Source organism: Trachurus trachurus (genome assembly GCF_905171665.1).
Source record: "Trachurus trachurus genome assembly, chromosome: 2".
Lineage (NCBI taxonomy): Eukaryota > Metazoa > Chordata > Actinopteri > Carangiformes > Carangidae > Trachurus > Trachurus trachurus.
Window position 1 is genome coordinate 5206336 of NC_139914.1, and position 21212 is coordinate 5227547.

The following is a 21212-nucleotide window of genomic DNA, read 5'->3' on the forward strand; positions in this document are numbered from 1 at the left end:
AGGGCGTCATCAACAAAGTAGATGCCGTCCCACACAGCTACAGAGGACTGTCAGTGCAGCAGATGCTTCTACAAAGTACAGGCGTCCATTTTAATGATCAGACTGAGCGCCGACGAGACAGAAAGTGAAAGTCTGCTCACTAATTCATCTGCACTGTTTGTGTTGACAGGACATCAACCTGATGTATGCAGACAGCTGCTAGCCAGCGTTAGCTTCCTGACAGGGACAGACCGACTCAAGCAGGATCCACGCGCTGTTCACTCCACTTTAATGGCTCCAAATAATATGTCTTCCACCAACTCAAACACATCAGTGCAGTGTCTTTTTTTTCCCAGTCTGTCCTCGTCAGAGATGGATTTTGCAAATTTGCTCCAAAGTAGCCACAACCCATTAGCCACCCTGGGTCAAGATGTACCTGTTAACTGCAGGAGACATTTCACACATCATACAACAAAGGTCCCCATTATAAAGATCTGTCTTTTGAATTTTAAGAACCGATATTGGGTCATTTGATTTAATTATTTTAAATCCAGACAAACACTGCTGCTAGCTCACTCACCACCACTACCTACAGTACACACTGCACTTCTGCTAGGGAGATAAACAGTTCTGTTGATTTCTGCTTCAAGTCTCTGCAGGATCTTGTCTTGACTTCTTTTTGGATCAGCATCAAATCTTTATTGTCCATTTGGGCAAATCTGGCATTGCAGGCGAACAGGACAATACATACTCAACAATGTACAAATTGCAGAGAAATACATAAGCTGGACTCATTGTTCGTTCAGGCTAACAGGGGCTGGAGCGAATCCCAACATGCTGTGGGAAACCCCAGGACTCACTGCCAGTCTCAGCAGCAGACAAAGACGGACAACATCCACACATTTTGGCAATAAAGACCAGTCCAACTCATCTGCATTTCTTTGGATTATGTGGCGGAGACACCTGGAGGAAACCTCAGTGGCTGCGAGAGCTACATGTACTGTCCCTCCTGTGGGAGCCATTTACAGTGGAAATGGAGGAAAAACAGAGAGACCAGAGAAGAGGAAACACGGGGTGGGGAAGCTGATCTGTTCTAGCTAAGCAGGTCTGCAGTGTTGAGAAACTGGGACAACCTGAAGGGAATTGTCCTTAATTCACACCACAGCGGATAATCACAGTGGACGATGATGCTCTGCATCTCTGTGAGATATGTTTTGCATAGGCATCAGTGGATTTCTTTACCACTGCAGCACAGACAGAAACAACCACAGTCGTGTGTTTTCCGGCCCTCCTCAAGTCTTTTATTTTCGTTCTCCCTTGGAAGTGCAACACAACCATCACAAAAGCTGAGTCAAGCTGACATATGTCCAAATAACACATGGCAGACTCATGTGTGATGGTGCATAGGTAATGACGACGCTGCTGCAAAAGAGAATATTCAGGACATATTTTCCTCTGCATTGTTGATTTCTCTTTATACTTTTTTGAGAGCTTGTTTGGCTCTTTCATCTTTCGAAGAGGAAAAATAAAGCTGAAAAGAAACCAAGTTCTAATCAGCGTGGAAAGAAACAAAACATCAACCTACCCATCTACCTATCTATCTGTGTGTTAACCCAATTTTCCACTTCTAACGGACAGACGATGATCCGCCGAGGCCATATGAATTTGTCCTCCTCCTCGCGTTGCTCATCCTCCTCCTCCTCTTCGTCTTGCTTTTCAGAAAAGCATGACAGGCCCCATCTGTATTACCAAATTACCCCGTGGGCCTCGTTTAGGAAGAAATGGCTTTTATGCCTGCTTGGCCTGGCTGGCATGACAAATGCAGCGCGCATTGTCGGCCCTGGCAAAACACACATGTGCAAGTGGCTGCGCGTATCCCAGCTGACCATTCAACTACTCCCATATGTTCAGTGACCAAGGAGTGCTGTACTGGGAGTTCTGCAGGCCTCAGTGGGCTGTCAAATGAAATCCTTAGGGTTAGCCTAACATCTTCAGTCTTGCTTTCCAAATAAATGTGCTGTAAAATATTTCATCACATCCTCACTAAATGTCATGGAGTGGTCTTTAGGCCTTCAAGCTCTTTGCGTGAAGCGATTCCATCAGAAAAAAACATTGTTTCATGACAGCCTACAACTATTCAATTACGTGTAGCCAAAAAAAAAAAAAGAAGCTGGCACAGAAGCTGAGTGATGTGTTTTAGCCACTTTTAGCCCTCTGAAAAAAACAAAAAAACAAAAAACAATATCAGTTGAAGTGCTGGCTATATTTAGAATATTTTCGCCGCTTCACCGTGCCGTCAAACAGCTTTGTGCTCGTGCGTAGGAACATGGTAGTTCAATGGTTGAGAAAATGAAGTTCTAAATAAAGAAAGGGCTTCATATCCGTGTAAACGCTGCAATAGAAGAGATGAATTAACTTCTGTCTTTCCCTGGGATAAATACTTCTGCAAGCTTCCTCTAAACAGTTCATTCTGAGTCATACATTCATACATTTATCCCCTTTTATTCACAGCTATGGGTCATATAGTTTAAGTCAGTTATGGATCCCTGAGAGTTCAGTCTGCAACGCACTTTAATCCATCAATTCATCCATACATGCTGCAGTAATCGCACATAATGTCATGCATGACCAGTAGTAATGCTTCTGGACAAATACAGATTCCAGTTAACAGACAATAATGATGAATTGGCTTTGAGATAAGAGTAGGAAAAATACTGATCTGTTATCTAACAAGCTTTGACAAATTCTCCAATACAGATTTCATTATAAAGGAGGCAAACAAGCTACTTAATACATTTGTAAAAACATTAGGATCCTCAAGGAGCTGTAGAACTTGCAGGATTACAATTTCCTGTTTAGTAAGTAGCATTTATTATGGAAGATAAAACAAAATATGGCACATTTGCCATTTTCAGTGAAAAGCAGAGCTGCATTTATGGTATCAATCAGGCTTTTTGCTGTAGGAGCATAAACCAGGCAACAAAGTAACTGCAAGGCAATGTTCGTACCTTACTATTCTTCTCATCAAAAGAACAATTATTTAGCCCAAAGTCTGAGTTTGAAACTGAAATACTAAAGGGAATAGTGTGACATTTTGGGAAATACATTTCTTTATTTTCTTGCTGAGAGGTTGATGAGAAGATCAGTGCCACTCTAATGTCTGTCTGTAAAATCTAAACCTAAGGCCAGACAGCATTTAATTAACTCGGAGGTAAAAACAGGAAACAGAGGAAAAGTGCAAGTCTGGCTCTGTCTGAAGTTTGAAAAGTATATAAAATTAGCGTATCAGTGCCCCTTGAGCTCATAGTATTGTATTGTGGCCTAGCAGAGGCACACTGACGACAATCAAGGGAGCATCTATCTCTCTCATTTCCAGTCTCTCTGCTAGGCTAAGCTAACCTGCCTGCTACAGACGCAGTGGCAGCAGCTACAAACAGGAGATAATGTAGTCACAACCAGATCCCTCACTGGCTTCCCATCACTAAATACTGCCAATTCTGTTCAGCTGAGCCAAACTGGATGCAGCTTTACCAGCAATGCATGATGGTCCATCCACATGGAGGTTTACGTTCAGCTCAGGCTAAAAACTGTACATTTTTTGTCAACTTTTCATGTCATTGTGGATGTGACTCTCCAACCCCAAGCAGCTGCTGCAGGAATCTAGTCATCAGTTATTATTGTAATTATAGCTCATCACAACAGAGCTGACAACTGGAATATTTGTGTCAACCCTCCAGTGTCAGCCCCCTAGTGGTAATCACAAGTAGGCCAGGCAGCCTTTTTTTTTGTGGGACTCCCCAATCTCCCTTTTGGCATTATAGATTGATTGGCAGTTAGTCGGTTTGCCTTTCTCTTTCAAACTATTGAAAGGGAAGAAAACATTACTGTTTGGTTGGTGAATGGAGCACAATACGGAGAGGAATCTAATAACTGACATTAGCGTTTCTAATTGAACATGTTGACACGGGGCTGAATTGGAAGTTTTAGCTCATTCTTATTCGACTGTGACATTCAATAACATTTCAACAGCGCGATGCTAAAGTTGAGTTGTCATAAGTGTCACAGGTCTGCGTGTAGTGAGGAGGAGGGAGGCACAGTGGTGATCGTTATGTATGTGACTGCACCAGAACCACTTGGGAAGAAACCTCTCTTTGCTGTCTGTTCCAACACTTCTCAGCCGCCATGGCGCTGCACCACATGTTGGCAAAACAACTAATTCCCTCAGCGTGCACACACACACACACACACACACACACGTACACACACATAACGTGCACACAAATTGTTGATTACAGAGAAATGTCACAACTGTAAAGGAGCGCCAGGAAACACAAACTGAGCTGAAGGACTTGACTGATTTAGATAAGAAGCTCTTTAAACCAAGTTTTAATGATCCAATAAATTTGTTGGATAATGGATTTATTTACTTAACATTTGAGTGAAATGTCAGGGCACACTTCAGCTCACACCATTTCACAAAGGTTCATCTAACGCCGCTCTAAAACCACTAGACAATTAAATGAGAGGCTGAAGAGAAAACACTCGTGGGTTTTATTTTTTCATTCACACAATAGATTTGCAGCCTTAATAATGGAATTTGGACACCTCGCTGTTTAATCATTTGTAAGCATGTGGGCATTAGAGATAATGATTCACGTAAATAGGAAGGTGCAGCACCACCTTTAACTTTTAACATGAATAAAATGCCATTAATGAATCATTGGGTCTTTATGTACAGTTTATAGAGAATAAGATGGTAGTGGATTTAGTGTTAGGTCGAACCAGAGTACACTGACAAAGTGACACTGACAAATGCTCTGCTGGCTGTTTTGAATGCGCTTTTGAGACGGTCCCTAACTTCATCTTCATCAGTTCCCGGTCTGCTGTCAGAACCAGGCAGGCCCCCAGTATCTGATCCTGAGGTAAAAATAACAATATGAACATCAGCTAAGATCCGTCTCACGCTGCGCCACAACGCACTGTGATGAAAACTGATGAAAAGTCACCGAGGATAAACCTGGCTGGCAGAGCGTCTGAATATTGTGCCCGTAATCTGTATCGCAGGCTGCACCTCGGCCTGTATCTTCTCTGTTCGCATTAAGGCAGAAATTTATGCTGCTTTGGCTGTAACCATGGAAACAGACAACAATTACCTGGATTACTGCAGAAAAGAGGCAGAATCTGTTTTGTTTTTTGGTTGTTGTCTTTCTTAAACGGATGGACATAAATATTCAAATAGCAATGAGTTTATTATCTGGTTATTTCCAAGTGATGTATTTGTTTACACCTAAAAGATCTAATGTTGACAGGCAGAACTTGAGGTTTTAGTAAAACAGAGAACCAATATTATTTGTTCAAGAAAACAAAATCAACAACCTTATTATAGGAGCAAGAAGTCAGAGATTAAAGTGCCTAATTTTAGGAGCGTTCATACTTGAGTGCGTGAAGTCAAAGAAAAACAAAAGAGAAAGAAAAGATCTATTAATGTTTCTCTCCTCTGTCATTTTCACTCAGCTTCAGTTTAATGACACAAAATGTGGTTTTTCTTTTAATTCCGCTGGGATTTAATTCCACCAATGAGACCATTTCTGCCTCCAAGAGATGTTTGAATAACTAAAAACTGCATACTGCATATGGTGAACAGTGGCCATCTGGTTTCCCAAAAGCAGGAGGATGTACACGCTCAAGATTATTTTTTGCAAATGCTTTTTGACCCACATCTGTACAATTCAGCCGTTTCTCACTCCAAGGACGAGCTGCAGCGAGCCATCTGCACCGCTCAGAGCGGCTGCAGCTGCAATCGCCCCCGCTACTGGGAAACTGTTGCCCTTCGAACACACAGGTGAACTATCGTCTCTCTGAAGTTGTGTGTATATCTGAGCACACCTGGGAAAGGGCTTTATTGTGTGCGTGGTGAATAGGGTTAGCAGCCGGTTAGCGTAGCTTAGCATGAAAACCAGAAAGAGGGGGAAAGAGTTAAGCCGAGCCCTGTCTAATGGCAACAAAATCGTCCAAGGTTTTGCTGTTAATTCATTGAAAACAATAGAAACCAAAACCCAGTGAACCGAAACAGTAAAGTTTCTGAGCCAGTCAACTGTTAAAACATACGATAAACTTCTAAGTTATATCCAGGAGGTGATATTGACAACAACAAACAGCAACTTTATTATTGCTCTAAGTAAACAAAGCAGTTACACTTCCCTTTCTCATTTGCATTGATCTGCAGCCTTAGAACAAGGATACTCAATATCCAATGTACTGCAGCTTTAATGGGTCCCTAGCTGCAGATACTGTATATGTGCTTGCATGAATTTAAAGTAGAATATCACTGGCACACGTTGGCTCAGCAAAACTTCCATATACAAATAAATAGCGCAGCTCCACCAGGTGACCCTCCAGAGTGTGTTTTATGAACAAGATCTTGTTCATTTCACCAGGCAGAGATAAAAGATTGCATCAGGTTTTTCCAAAGATTAGGTGGAAAAAAAACAAAACTCATATTCTTTTTATGAACGCTGGTCATGTAAGTCTTAATGAAAACACTTTCCCATCAGACAGATATTGACCTGCTGCGTAGGTGTGTGTACAATGCCTGTGTGTTTGTGGTTTGGGTATGTAGGTGTGTGGGGGACTGAGCGAGCACATACTGTACTGTGCCAGATTGCACTCGGCTCCCTGAATCAAATATAATAGATCTGGGAAAGGAAGGTATTTCTCTTCCCTAGGAGGCTTAATGAGAACCAGGCAGAGGGAAAGGTCTCACCACTTATGAATGACCACCAGGCAATCACACAACAAACCAGGGGAGGGGGGTTTGCTGGGGGAAGTAAGTATGTTAAACACGATCACACACATTTGTGCATGCAATAAACGATCTCTTAATTCAATTTCCACTACTTAAATAATAATGAAGTGATTGCAGCAACCTCTTACACCTGCTATCATTGATAAATAGATTGCGTATCATCCATTTATTCTATTAATTAGTTTGTAAAGTGACTGAATTTAAAGTGAATGCTACTCACATGCCACTACACGGACATTAAAACCTGACTTTTAAGACTTTGTCCACACACTGTTGAAGATTACGGTGCAAATAGATGTAAATGGAAAGCTTTTTGGCTCGACTCAAGCTAATCCCAGGATACTGTGTTAAGAATCACAACGGCATCTATTTATAATAATGCTAATAGGGCTTGGACGTCTGCCATGACAGAGGTTAATACTATAATCTCTTTGATAGGGGGAGAGATGAAATATTAGTTGCTTTAGTCACACACACCCCAGCGTTTTGTGCAGCTGACATAAGACTGGTAGAAGGGTAAAGTCCTCGGTGACTAATATTGGGAATTTCCCACATGCAATTTTGTCACTTTAACACAGAGAAACAAAAAACCCAGACACCCGTCTCAGCTGGGGACAATCTCCAGATTTAATTAGACTTTGTGTCCATCAGGTAAACAATGAATTATGCATCATTTTTTCTCCCCCGGTGCATACACAACAATGGAAAATGCCTCATACCCAACACGCAGTTAACCAGTTAGACTTTGAGAAGAGATGCCACATCTGCCCATGAGGTCTCATGCCAAAACGAACACACAGGTAATTGCCCTGTTTTTCTGTCCGTACAACATCAACCCAAATATTGTGGGACATCCACACTGTCCAATGTGTAATATTTGTATAGTTATATGTATTTCCCTTTTATGTGAGAATGACCTATAGGCACCACTCGGGATACCGCAGGAGGAGCTGGAGAGAGGGACGTGACGTCTGGAAAACTCTGCTTGACCTGCTGCCACCGCGAGCCGACCCCGGATGAGCGGAAGAAGATGGATGGATGGATGGATGTAAGAAGGACAGATGGCCTCTCACAACTCTCTCTTGTTGGGTACTAGCCAGACACCATTATCGACTGTACATCTAATTACGGCTCGTCTCTGCAATGACAAGTTCTACCCAGTGGTTCCAACTCCAACCTCTGATGGAACATATTCATTTTGGCACCGTCACTACATCTCCATCTCACAAAAAGAAATTGCTCCCTTGCACATCGTCATTAAAACTAATGACAGTGCTTTGTACTTAGTTTACTGCCCTCTGCTTGACAACCGCTAATGGATAATGGCCAATAAGGTGTAAAAACCATGACTGTCTAAAGAACCACCAAACATAAAGCAAAAATGATTTGGATTTCCTTATATGATTGTAGCCATTAGCTATCAGCCAATCAGAATGAAGCTTAGAGTTACCTCTATTAGCCTGGTATGTTTGTGCTAAAGTGTATTCACTGTATGTAGTATTCAGTATCGGTAACAATACACATAGGTATGCAAGGAAATAATCATGTCTCAAGGATAAACAATGAATAGACAGTAAAAGCTACATAACTGTCACAACAGTTCAACATAAATAGTGTTATGTGTTTCAGTGTTTGGTTATTTTTATTTAGGGGTTTAAATCTCTTGGAGCAGCACTTTCAGTGTGTTTTCTTTCAGATCCCACTTGATATGAACTAACCTTGTGCAAACAGTGGTAAAAGCTCCACTTTACCTGTTTGATGGGCTATTGGCCATTTTAAAGCCTCCATTTGGTCCATTGCAATCAAACAGAACTATCACCACACAAGAGGAGCTTTACAGACATAAGACTTGCTCCAACAAAACAGTCTTTCTCATTTTTCCACCATTAAATGACTAGGCTTAACTAGAAATACAAACTGCACAGGTGCAAGCCTCCCCTCTCCTTCTCCCTCTCTACATTTTCAAAGTCTGTCCGCCTCGTCGCAATCCCTGCCTAACCACCGGTTCTGTGGCTGGAGGGGACATGAGAGCCGCAGATGGAAATCGATTAAATGGTAAGAGCTCACAGGGATGGGAAATGTGTCAGCTATGATCCAGACCCAGGTTGGTCTTATTACCGTCTAATGCACTTCACTTTGGTATCAGTCCCCCCTCCTTTTAAAGCTCTACATGATTGCTTGGGCCATTCCATTGTGGCTTCTCATTAACCCAGCGGAGCTCTGTAGGAATGAGAGGCCGGCTTTAACCGAGCTCCACAGCCTCTCTTTGGAGATGAATTAAACATTTCAACAGAAGCTAAATTTGTGGTCAAGGCCCCCAGTTTGCCTCATCAGACAGTGTGTGTGTGTTTATTTATAAGAAGTCGCACAGGAAACTGCATTAATTTGCAAATATTTCTGTCAGAGTTCTCATGCACACTTGGCAGGGAGCACCGTATTTTTAAGGATCACTGGGGTGTAGAAATTAAAATTAATTTGCTAATTTATGCAGCGAGGTGCTCCAAAATATAATGAGATCACCTTATCTGTACAGTACAAGTTATTAGGGGATCACAATGCCTGTCAACACACAGGCAAATGTCACCGTGGTGACATAATGCAATATGTCACAGTGGCAAAATGACAATACATGGCATGACAGGGCTTCCAACATGAAAACACATCCAGCATTGAGAATTCAGCTTGGTCTTTTTCAAAAGAGACGCTCAGTCGGTGAATTAGAACAAGAAGAATGGCCGAAAAATGACCTCTTTTAAGTAAAACTTTTAATAAAGTTTTATTTTAAACACCCTGGAGTGTAAAATTCAGGTGTAACATTAATCCTGGGACATTACCAACAAGCACAAACCGAGAGGAAGAGACATTTGCATCATACAGCTCATAAAAGGTTATTCCGTCCACGAGCTTATGAACCTTGTGTGTGTGTGTGTGTGTGTGTGTGTGTGTATGTGTGTGTTTCTGAGTGCGTGCGTGCGTGCGTGCAGAGCCTGCATCTCTTCCCTGCAGGTGACTGCCAGCTCGGCTAACCTGTCTACCCCAAGATGTGAGGAGAAGCATTTGCCAGGACTCTAAACTCCTCTTCATCTAATAAAATGTCACTGGACTTGAAATATTGAGGAGGCTCATCTGAGAATTGTCCTTTCAGCTGGGGAGGTGTCAGCTGCTGTGCCAAATGTCAGCTCAGCGAGGATCAAGGCGACGAGGCCTGCCAGGACCAAGTCAGCCTCAAAGCCGCAGAAGATCTGTAGGAGGTAAGAGGAACTATTTTACTACGGAGGAAATGCTGTAATGTCAGGTGATTCTTCCTTAAAGCGGCGGTACACTAAATGTTATGTAAGATTAGATCTCAGTGGTGTATAAGGTGGCATTCGCTGATGGCCCACTATGTTCTGCAAGCAGGACGTGGTGAATCCAAAACCTACAGGATATTGGAGGTTGTGGCTGAACAACAAACATCCATTAGCTGCACTGCTTATCCACGCAGAGTTGGGTGCACTGAGTCTGGAGCCAATCCCATTTGACATAGGGCAAGGGCACAGCAGTTTATCACAGGACTGACATACACAGACACACAACCGCAGAGATTCTCATTTACACCTCCGGGTGCTTTAGAGTCGCTAATTAACGCACGGGTTTGAACCCACGACCTTCAGTGCCAACCACACAGCTGTACAAACTCACAGATGACGACAGACAGTTGTAGGTAAAATGTTGATGCACTGTGTGAGTCTACAACATCTTGAGCCGTTTACATTTCGTGTTTTTTTTTCATGAGTGTTGATTGTGTCACTGTTAGAAATTCAAAAATTCTGTGAATTTGAAATACAGGGAGAGTTTGCACACTCTGGTCCAGTAATCTTGTGATCTTTGGAAGAAGTGGCGCACACTCCTGTTCATTAGCGATGGGCAAAAAATACACCTCTGTGTGTGATTCACCACCTTCTCAGGAAAAAGTACAGCTTTAAATTCAAAGACAAGAGTCCATCAACAGACTCAAGTTACTTGTGCAGGTAAGAAAGTAAGATCCAGGTCTTTCATGTGTCTTTTTCAGACAGTAGCAGTAGTTCACGTCCTCACAGTCACACTCACCAGAACACATGGAGCAGTTTGTCGAGTACCGAGCCTAATGGGATGCCATACTGATCCAGAGCTCACAGAAACACCATTAACAAAGACCAGAAAGAACCAGAAACTCAGCTCAATGTGAAAAATATCTTATCACTGGTTGACTTCCAGGAAAAGACTGCACTTAAATCAACTACATCGTTTAGCACGGTCCAATCATGAGGCACCACATGGAGGCCAGAACCTCCAGCACAGACACTTCAAAAAGGTGCATGAGAAATACAAAATGCACTAACACTAGGAGGGAATCTAAAAATACGCTCCATACTAATGATATAAGGATATATCTTAGCTGCAAACAACCTGTCAGAGACATCTCTCGACAAAAGTTTGGACACAGTGGGCTTTAGAGGGATGAAACATTGAAAGCGTTGGGATTCACCCATCACCACTAATTAGAGCTAAACACAGAGTACGCCTGAGGCTCTTTGAATAAAAAAAGAGTCATTAGGGTTGCAGGTTTATGGCCACAAATTACAGGATATGACAAGTGAGCATCGTCAATTCTTGAAAATCCATTTAGTATTTGTTGGGAAAGTGCAAAACCACTGACATGGGTCAAAGTACAGATTCTCTTTAGGGTTTCTGAGGGATTGATAGCATCCTGTTCCTTTCATTTCTCCACTGAAATCTGTTCGCCCCCATCAACCCTCTATCAGCTCCTGTTCATTTTCCACATCAAGACAAACACGTAGTGCTTAGTTTTAAGGCCGTAATGGACATGAGAGAACATAAACCCACTCAACTTTCTTGGCAAATAAGGTTAAAATTCTACAAATCTGGTTTTCAGCTTTAATAAAACAAAGGAAACGAGGGGAAATGTGGCCCGCTGACGTCTACTGTACGAGGATATGAGTAAAATTCACTGAGACCAAATGTTGCAGCGTCTACATCCCCATCCTCCGCTCTCACGCTCTCGCCCCCGCAGTGATTGAATCTGACATGACTTCTGAATTGGATCTATGACATTTTAATATGGGAAGCAAAGTGGGTCATACTTTCACTCGCATTTGGAAAAACTCTGAAAATCTGGACTGCAAATATGGACATGAATGATGCAGCAGTTTAGAGTAATTGATAGCAAATAAAAGGGAGGAGATGGAAGGGAGGTGGGGGGAGGTTAAAGGGGGAGTAAAGGGAGGATCATAGAGGAAAGGAGAGAGAGAAACAGATGGAAAGAGAGGGAGGCAGACAGGAAACAGCTGTAAACCAATAATGTCTGAGCTGCTTTGGTTTCTATTTCTGACACACACCTGGCTTTTATCTGAATCAAAGTCTGTCTCTTAAGTGAAACACACACACACACACACACTTAACTCATGCTGCTCTAATTTGTGGGCCGATTATGTAAAGAAAGCCAAATCAGCAAAGTCTTGTAGAGGTAGGTGAATAATGACTTTCAGATATATACTGTAGAAGCTGCTTGCTGGTCGGAGTTGAACACACACTCACACACACACACACACACACACACACACACACACACACACACACACACACACACACACACACACACACACACACACACACACACACACACACACACACACACACAGAGGAACACACACACAGCTCCTATTGAAATGCACACTCACTCTTTCCCTTTTCACACCACCTACAGACTTAATTGTGAGCGTCAGACACATCCAGCGAGGCAATAATGGCGGATATGATTGCAGCGACCTGGTCAGTCAGTATAGATCAATAGCTTGTTAGCTATGGACAATTACAGCTTTCAGTCAGAGTCTCCAGCTGTGATCACACATAGATACAACTGGATTAGCTACCTGGCTATATTGAAAAGCTGTCAGCCTGACTGTATTTGCATACCGCCTGAAACTGAACTGGCCCCTTATCAAGAGCGATTTCTCCTGGGTTTCCTGCTGATAAGGTTGACTTCCTTCACTTTCACATGTTGCAGTTGTTTTTTTTAGTAGTCGAGGGATTTAAAATAGTCTGTTACGGTGGTACAGTAATGGCTTAATCTGCTGTTTCGTCTCCATATTCTCAGCTACAGAGCGGTAATTTCTCTTGAGATGAGACCTGTGACGACTTCTTTGGAATATTCCTTTTGTTTTTCCGTCAGTGCATTTTCTGTATCGTGGCTTTTGTTGCTTGTATCCATTTGTCATTTCTTTTGTCTATTGCAGATACATAGCTATTGCTGTTAGATTGCACCATTTCTTATGTGTCAAAGGCGTTTTCTTTTTTTTTCTTTTTTTCCCTGGAAAGAGCCATTGTTGCATGTGGCAAATGTTTCACTGAGGATCAACACGGTCAGCACTTGGAGCAGGCTGTGGATGATCTATGTTTTGTTTCTGTCACGGGAAAAGACCAAAACAAATAACATCTTGGTTTTTCTCTTATTTAACTTAGCCTTGACTTTCCAAGCCAGTCTGTGGCTCTCAACCCTCAGCCCACTGCTTAGGCCGAAGAGGGTTGGGCTACATTGCTCGCTCTATTTTATTTCATTTATCAAAATGTTGAATACTTTATTACAACAGCTGGGCACTACGTCGACTACAACAAGTTTACAACAAAAATAATTCACAGAAATCGAAGCAAAACAAGAGTTGACATTAGTTTTTCTTTCTGTTCTTTTCAGCTGGAGATAACTGAAGAAAGTTTGATGCTGAATTGAGCACATTTCTTCTAGACTGGTAAGTAAATAGCTTTGAATTATAATTTTAATGTTCAATTCCCCAGATAAACTACTGTGTGTGTTTATGCCAATGAAGGAACAGTTGTCTAGTGCGACAGTGTGGCTTGAATTCAGACTGTGGGCACACAGAGACTTGATCTTGTTGTAAAGTACCTTTTAATTTGAGGACTGGTGTATTTTTAGAAGGTTGTTCAGGTCTAACTTTAATCAAACTCCTCCTATGGCTCTTAAACTGTAAATGTGTGTGGCTGTAGAGCCCTCACAGCACCACAAAGCCCCGCTCTGTCCTCCATTCCCTGGTGAGCGCACACACGCACGCACGCACGCACCGCCGTGACACATACACACACGTGCGTGAGGATCATGCCCATCGCACGCGGCGATCACACTCTGAATCCAAAAGGAAAGTGACACAATAAGGACACAAAAGCATCTCATCTTCATCCAAGGCGAACTGCTTCTTATCAGTTAAGGTGAGACTCAAACACTTGTTCTGCTCGGGGGAAATCTGGGTTGCTTTTTTCACAAGTGGACCAGTCACCCAGTTTATATGAAGATTAGGCTCACTGCTGACTTCACAAGACTGGAAGAGACAGGAGGGAAACAAACACGGGGGCTAAGATAATAACCCTGTTATGCTGCATCTTGGATTGCTGTTTTTTTTTTTTCCCCTGCTGCTGTGGAAAACTGAGTCGAACTTCTGCCAGTTTAAGAGAACTTGAAAAACATATGCAAACCTCAAAAGATAGACAAGTGTGTCGGAGAGGACAGAACAGCCAATGAAGTCCACTACTACTGTACCTACAGTAATGAAGGTCTTTAAGACCGAAACGTTGTAGCCCCAATAAACCGGATGCAAGTGAAGACAGTGTGCGGGGGTTTTCTCAGTTGAGCCAGTGTAAGAGACTCAACCTTAACATTTTAACAATGACACTGATGCATGAGAGTGAATGGACAACCGGTTGTGCTAAGTGCTAACAGTCGTGTGTGTGAGATCATTGTAATAATGTTGGACTTTCCTACCTACAGTACTGTTTCTATTGTGATATTCAAAGTATACTCATATTCGTACAGTGTCACACATTTCACATGGAACAGTCATTAACTTATTCATTAAAGGACAGTTATTGTTGATTTCCCTGCTTTAGCTGCAGCCCTAAAAATACCAGAGAAGAAGATATAAAATGTTGCAAATGTTAAGTTTGAAATTATAAATTGGCCATGGCCATCTGCTGGGCTCTGATGGTACTGTAAGTCTGCCAATAAATTAATGTAAATTTGTCTTAAAAAATTCATTTTTCATAAATTCACAAATTTTTGGTGACTGTGGTCATTCAGTGCATTTCGTATGAAAGCACTGAAAAGTGTCTCACAGTTTGCTCCACATGGACTTGGCTGTGTTAAGAGTTTTGAAAATGTGACTTCAGTTTCGACCAATGCTTGTTAGCAATTGAAAAAAACTGTGAAAGCTTTTTGGACCGTATCATTATGGGGTCATACCGCCAACATTCTGGGAGCCACTGATACAGAGTTATGCTGTTGTTGTTGTTCAGAGCTTTCTTTTGCATAAATAAGAGTAAAAACGCTCAAGAGTTTTACATAAACATCTGACAAGAGAAGAATAGAAAATATAAAACTATCCCCTCACATGAGTTTAACTTTTTACCAAAGAAATGGGCTTCACAGTGAGATACAAACACTCTTGCAAGTTCTACATTAATGGCCAATTAAAATAGAAATCACAAATATGCTTAATACAACAGTATGTATTCTGGTTCCACAGCCGGCAGCATATAAACACGAACAAGCACAGAGAGGAGCTCACTTTGAACAGGGAGGCAACCTGAAGAGCACTGCTCAGTAGTGTGCGTGTATGCGTGTGTGTGTTATATGAAGACAAATCCAGGTGTACATGTATCTTGCAAATGAGCCACACTGGTCTCTGTGAGTGTTTGAAGGTGTGTGTGTGTTTCTCAGAGATTCATTGCAGCAGCTCAACCGAACTCACTCCCTTTTTTTTTTTTTCTTTTTTTTTTTAACAATGTCTTAAATGTCCCAGATCTGTCTTTGACTCAGCGTCATCTCCGAGTGTGTTCGTTTGTGCGTGTGTTTTTTTCATGCTGCCTCACATTATCCTGCGAAGACATTAACATTTCATGGACGATACCGAGGTTTGTCAACTGGATCTCATCAAAATTTCATCCTTAATTATGGAAGCAGAGCTGGAGGGAGATCCCACACACACACACGCACGCACACACTCCCACCTCTGCAAGGTGAACTACCAGACTGAACCGAGCTGCTGGCAGAGCAGAGGAAAAAGAAAAAAAGAAAAAAAATCAATTCCCACCAGGTTATTGCCTGTGAGAGCTGGGTGCTTGGTCATTTTAAATAACCTGGAAACACAAATAAACACTCTAAATGATCTGGAGATAAGTGTTCCCACTAGAGTCTCTGCACAAAGTCTCTTGAAACTTCATCTAAAACCTCCAGCTGAAACCTTCACATTTAAAACGCTCTCATGCTTGGCGGTCGGAAATTCAAGGTGCAGAGTGCGGTATCAGACTTGAGTCTTAAATAAACATTAAAATGAACTCAAGCCCATTAATCCTGCAGGTGAGAGACAGATATCAGCAGTAAACAGACACCAGTCCTAATTATAGTTACTTTTTTTTGCCCCTGGTCAGATATTTATGAGTTGGTAACAGTTAGATATTCCCTTCCAAAAACTCTCACGTTGTTTCAAATAAAATCCAGAGATTAAAGAGAGTTCAATCATTCACAAAAGGTCGACGATTAGAGAAGACCTTAAAATTTGTGCAGCAGAATCAGTTATCATCTTGTGGACGCCCTCGATTTAAGGCACATGACCTCTAGGTTGGGCTTAAACACTTTTAACAGCAGAATTAGCAGGTTTTTACACTTCGTTAAACTCGATAAAAAAAAAAGCTGATTGACTCCTTTTTTCACTGCCAGCTGTGTTTGCCTGAGAAGATGCATGAAGCTGCAGAGAAAACTGTTAGCAGTTGATCCATAGCGTCTCATCCCTAAATGGGCGTTTCCACTTGTCGTATCTCCTCTATCAGATGCTTTGGTCGGTGTGTTTTTAAAACTTATTTCAGGGCTGTAGCTCACTCTTTCATCCCTGCAGTGCAGCGTAGTCACTGTCTCTCATTCTCATCTCTCATTTAGCGCCGTGCTGGGGTTGGTGACAAGTGTGTTTAGAGTGTTTGCTCTCTGAAAGACGTCACAGCAGGAAAAAGGGCGACAATTAGCCGGTTCACAGAGGTGATGTGTTTACATCAATGCCAATTGGGGCTGGAGCTGGTAAATACCCACATCGGCTGCAGAGTCAAGTGACCCAGGAGTCAATGCTGATTGTATCCTTTTCAAATGCCAACAAAAGCAGGGTATCCGCAGGGTCTTGAAAAGTATTAAAAGGTGATAAATCAATTTTGGGAAAATTAAGACCCTTAAAAAGTATTAAAAAGTCTTTACACGACTTTATAAAGTCTTAAATTTTGAAGGTATTTTTTCTGAATTAGCTGTCCAAGAGTTTGAGTCCTAAAAAACATTGTAAAAGTGTGTGAATTTATTCATTTTATTAAAAAACAAAGATGAACCAGTACATAAAATAGAAAATAATGTCGTTTTTGTTTTTTTGAGAGTGGAGCAATGTTTTGGGGGGGGATAAACTTTGCCTTTGATTTATTATCCTAGCCTATTTGGAATTCTAGTCTTTATCACAAACTAAAATTGTTAAGTTAAAAAAGTGTCACTAGTGTAAATGGTTACAGCTTGAAGCGGCGGTGAGGTATTAAAAAATATTGAGAAGGTCTTGAAAAAGTCTTAAAAAGGTATTAGAATTAACATCAAGATTCCTGTATATACCCTGAAAAGCCTGATGTCAGTCGAATAATGAGGCCATTTCTGTGTAGGACCAATACTTTTTATTTGATGCTCTCAGTATCTTTTGTCAAGAATACCTTTGTATTTTGAGAGCTTGAGATGGAATATTTTTACATCATTGTATTAATATGTACTTTTACTAGCAAAACAGATATAAAAATGGGTTGCAGAAGAACCAGAGAGCAAAGCCTGTGCCGACATTACCAACAACGTAATGCATGTTACGCTAGCAGTGGCCAACCCCGCCTTGAGCCCCCGACTCCAAGCAGAGTTGAGGCGCAGCGCCCAAAGGACTGGTAAGCTCACTTCTTTCTCAATACATATCCCCAAAATTGTTTTCTGTTTCTAACTTTGATCAGTTTGAACTGATGCTGACTGAAGTGACGCCTCATATAGCGCCCTCTGGAGGCACAGGAGACTTAATACAACTTATTTACAGTAGCATAATTATGCAGCAGGAAGTCCCGACACCTGGAAACTGACTGCGATTCAGAAATTCAGTTGCATCCTTGAGGATCTAGTGGAGCACCTCTTCCACTGCTGGTATTCTGAGACTGTATCAGTAAGATACTATCTGTCATTTCTAGTTCCTACTTTAATGGTTGCTTAACATTTCTTCAGCATGTGTGTAAATTAACTGGAATGTGAGAAAAAATTTATAATTTAGAGTTTTAAAGTCGGTGCCCAAAGTGCCCAGATGTTTACAGATAAACTAACCCTGGTTTATTCTGATGGTGAAAATAAATAAAGTGGATGATTCTCTGGTGAGTTCTGGAGAACATTTTTTGCTGTGACTTGCTACAAAGTGAATTGATGGTGATTTATTCACCATGGAAACCGAATATAATTAAAATATCACTGGAAAGTCTGAATGCGGCTGAATGCAGCTTTCCTGTACTGTAAGTCCAGGTTTGTCTGAGTTCTAACTACAGGAAGGAGTGTGACGCCTGCATTTACATTGATAGTAATAACAATCAATGCCTCAGTGTATTGTCGCTGAGGCATTGTGTGTTCATTCAATCAGAGGTTCACTCCAGCTGACATTCAGTGCTGTACTCGTCGTGAATACAGAAGTCTGATTTTGTGCATTTGATCAGATATAGATTGGAAATACATAACAATCACAGGCATTATCATAAAACCAAGTGATTATGACTGATGCCAGTCATTCAGATCAAAGAGGGACCACCTTGATTTCTCTAAATGACTCAGTGGTAATGATAAATGGGGCCGTAATGACTGCACGCTAACGATGGGAGAACTTTTCCAGTCAGCAGCCCACCAGTGAGGGCACTCCAGGGATCAAACCAGTAACCATTTGATTAGCAGCCAGCCTCCCTGACTCTCTGAAGATGAATATTCCCCTTCAACTGCAACTAAGCTCCGAGTTTTGATTGCACCATGAGCATCGCTGAAATAATGTGGCTGCAATCAGACAAGGGTTTGGACTCAAACCATCGTCCTGGACCTCTCACACACATACACACACACATGCAACTCACTCTCTGCCCAACATACTATATGTTGCCTATATGCAGCAATTTCTATCATATAATTTTCATTTTAAACGTATGCATAAAGAGTTTTCCACATTACTTTTGTTCATTTGAGGTTTTACTGCTCCTTTTTAAATGACTTCACCCTGTTACATCTTCTTTTTCTACACCTCTCTAATGGTATCTGACTGCAGAATTAGCGCCATCGCTTATCTTTTCAGTTTCAGTTAAAATATACTTCATATTTTGATTAAACTTGACACAAGACGTTTTTAGTAATCCTCTGCAAAGACTTGTTTGGCGCTTTTGAGCTCAGGAAGAGATTATGTCATCCAATCAATCGCATGAAAAGATAGTACAATGAGATTTTATATTTTGCTTATTAATAGTTAAGTAAGAGCTTTTAGAGGACAAGAGGTTACAACATGTCCTTTAAGTAACACTACTTTTTCAGGACTGACTGGACACTGTAGTGACTTGGTATTGGAAAATGGCTAAACAGTCTGACTGGGCCGGAGCTAGCCGTCTCGTTAGCATGCTAACTTTAATACAAGAAAAGAAGTTATAGAAATAGAAGCAAAAACAAGAGCTAACATTTTTCTTGTTTTCTTTTTTCGACAGCCCTCGATGTCCAGCTCACAACAGACTGGTAAGCAAACAGCTGTTATTTCTACTTAAAATGTCCACCATTGTGTAGACACAACAGTGATGAATGATTCTACTGGCCAAATACATATGTCAGGTTGTATTTTGAGGAAAGGGTTTGTAAAATGATGGTCAAAACATATTTTTTTGATGGTTCGATGCAGCCATAAAAAAATAAGAAGGTGTGAACACCATAAAGCTTGAATGGAGAAGCTGAGACAGAGTCTATGACATAATTTTTTAAGTGGAGTGGGGTGGAGGAGGGGACCCATGCAGTGCTGCAGCACCGTGGACAGCTCCAGTCTAAACCAGTGGAGTTCAGAACCATGGAGAGCTCCAGGTAAAGCTGCGTTTACTTCTATGACCACAAAGCTTTTTTTTCCTTTCTTTTTTCTTTTTTTTGTTGTTGTTAAAGTTAATCAACACAACCCAGCCTTACCTCCAATGTCTGGCCGCAGCGTCTTGTCATATTCCTTGAGCAGATTGTTCAGTATCAGTGTAGCATCCTCCTGGTGCGACCTGGGCACCAGCATTTGATTGACAGTGGTATCATGGAGATCTTCATCGTCGTCGCCATAATCCAGTAGATCAGAACTGGGAGGTGAGGGAGGAGGGGGGGAAAGGGGGAAAGGGAGGGGGGTGAAAGGAAAGACGAAGGGGGTCATTAATTATGTTATCCCCCTCTTTGATAAATGATAAATACAATTGTCATGAAAACTTTGTCGCAGCAGCATCATCATCACTGCAAAGACTGTGTTTTGGGCGCAGCAGTAAACGGTTGGTGTCTTATTGTGTGTGAGTGTGTGCCTGTGTGAGTGAGTGTGTGTTTGTGGGTATGTGCGGGGAAAGCCCTCAGAAAATAAATAAATAAATAAAAACATGCATTACCCGGCAGAGTCATTCACATAAAATGCTTAAGTTTAAAAGCTCCGAAAAAGCAAAGGGAGAGGGGGGAAAAAAACCACCTTCCAGCTGTTGATCATGCGAATATAAAAGGTGCGAATCAGACTCACCGAGCACCTTGAACGAGCAGAAGTGTGAAGAGGATGACCACAAACTTGATTGTCATTTTCCCATGCGCGGATCACCTCTGATCATAGGAACTGGTAGCTGGAGATCCCGGCGTGTGCTGCTGTCGCTGCCGCCGATAAAAGTGCCAGTACAGTAGGTGTGTAACCATCAATCCGAGCTCTGAACTTCCTCATCCGCCCACACACTTTCTTCTGCGTGTCATCTGCGGCCACACAACAGCGAGTCTCTTTCCCCACTTACTCGATCCTCCCTATACTCCTCGCAAAAGAGTGGGGTGGGTGGGTGGGTGGGTGTATGTATGTATGGAGGGGGGAAAGGGGGGTTTCCTCCAGGACGCACCCGACGATCAATCAACGTGATCGGCCCAGCGGAGTGCAGGGAAGTCGGGAATCGACGGGATCCAGCAGCAGAGCGACCCTCCTCCCTCTCTAACGCCTGTGTGTGGGCAACAGAGTGTTTGGGGGGTGACGCCGTCTGCTGCTGCTGGTGCTGCTGGTGCTGGTGCTGCTGCTGCTGGTGGTTAAAACATCAGCAGATGAGCATCTTGCGTGACTCATGC

At 42.0% G+C, this 21212-nt stretch overlaps 1 pseudogene across 1 annotated transcript in view; it reads right to left on the minus strand.

Annotated features, from left to right (window-relative positions):
* LOC311000380 (gamma-aminobutyric acid receptor subunit gamma-3-like) overlaps positions 1 to 20841 on the minus strand; it is a 73224-nt pseudogene extending 52383 nt beyond the window's left edge. Inside the window, exons 1-2 of the transcript in view lie at positions 20635 to 20841; positions 20061 to 20215 (exon numbers count right to left, since the gene is read on the minus strand). The product of the transcript in view is annotated as a gamma-aminobutyric acid receptor subunit gamma-3-like (transcript). The remainder of the gene's footprint in view (positions 1 to 20060; positions 20216 to 20634) is intronic.
* Positions 20842 to 21212: the final 371 nt, after the last annotated feature.